This window comes from Humulus lupulus, chromosome X (assembly GCF_963169125.1).
Source record: "Humulus lupulus chromosome X, drHumLupu1.1, whole genome shotgun sequence".
Lineage (NCBI taxonomy): Eukaryota > Viridiplantae > Streptophyta > Magnoliopsida > Rosales > Cannabaceae > Humulus > Humulus lupulus.
In genome coordinates, this window is record NC_084802.1 from 263,140,732 (window position 1) to 263,142,160 (window position 1,429).

Below are 1,429 nucleotides of genomic sequence, written 5' to 3' on the forward strand. Positions count from 1 at the left end.
ATTATTTGACGCGGTGAAGTCGAACCTGATGGCGCAGTGAAATCGATGCCCCTCCGGCGTTATCAATATCACTCCCGCTCTAGCGTGGGATTCGTTGGATGAACCATCCGTGAATAACTTCCACGAAGGAGCTTTGTCTCGAGGCTCAGGCGCTTTAGGCTGTTCGCACTGTTCGCTGTCTGGGAGTTCGGTGAACTCTGCAATAAGGTCGGCCAAGACTAGTCCCTTGACTGCTGCTCGTGGTGAATAAGTTATATCGAACTGCCCCAGTTCGACTGCCCATTTTAATAATCGTCCAGCCGCTTCTGGTTTTTGGAGGACTTGCCGAAGGGGCTGGTCAGTTAGAACTATAATAGGATGGGCTTGAAAGTAGGGGCGTAGCTTCCTAGAGGCCAGGATTAAGCAATATGCTAACTTCTTGATTGGTGGATACCTTAATTCTGCCCCGATCAGTCTCTTGCTAACATAGTAGATTTCTTTTTGTACGCCTTCTTCCTCTCGCACTAGTACCGCGCTAGCAGCAACTTCAGTGATCGCAGGTAAATAAACAAAGTTTCTCCTTCAATTGGCTTTAATAAGATGGGAGGCTGTGCCATATGGGCTTTCAAGGCCTGGAATGCTTACTCGCAGTCTCCTATCCATTCAAACTTGTAGCAGTTGCTTGCTGACATGCAAGCTAGACTCTAGAGTCTAGAGGAAGAGCTTCACCTTCTAAGGCAGCAGACTCCGTCAGGGAGTACTGCACCTAACTTGCCACCTGCTGTGGAACCAGTTGTATAACCGCTTGAGATTGGAAACAGGTGGAAGCCGCTTTATGAATGATTTAGGAAGCAGCATCCTCCAACTTTTGAGGGAGGACCATATCAACTTAAGGATGAACATTGGATGAGTTTGATTGCCTCCATCCTGGACTTCATGAGAGTGGAAGGTAACGTCAGGGTGGCCTGTGCCACCTACATGCTTCGTGATGATGCCCACATCTAGTGGGAGGTAGCATCACAAACGCAAGATGTTTCTACTATGAGTTGGAATGGGTTTAGAGACTTGTTCAACCAGAAATACTACATTATTGCCGTCAGGGCGGCAAAGGTGAATGAGTTTATTGGGTTGGTACAGGGCAGGATGACAGTTACTGAGTATGCCTTGAAGTTTGACAGGCTAGCGAAATTTGGACCTGATCTAGTGCCTACAGATGCAGACAGGCAGGATAGGTTTGTTTGAGGGCTTAATACTATGATAGCCCGAGATGTGAGGATCACATTAGTACCTGGGGAGACAACTTATGCCCAGGTGGTTGAGAAGGCCTTCACTGCTGAGGAGGCAGAGAACAAGATATGGAGGGAGAACACTGCGAGATGGGATATTCACAGGGTCGTGCCTCCATTTACAGGGTTTGGTAGGGGTGGAGGCCCCAATGAGCAAAAGAGGA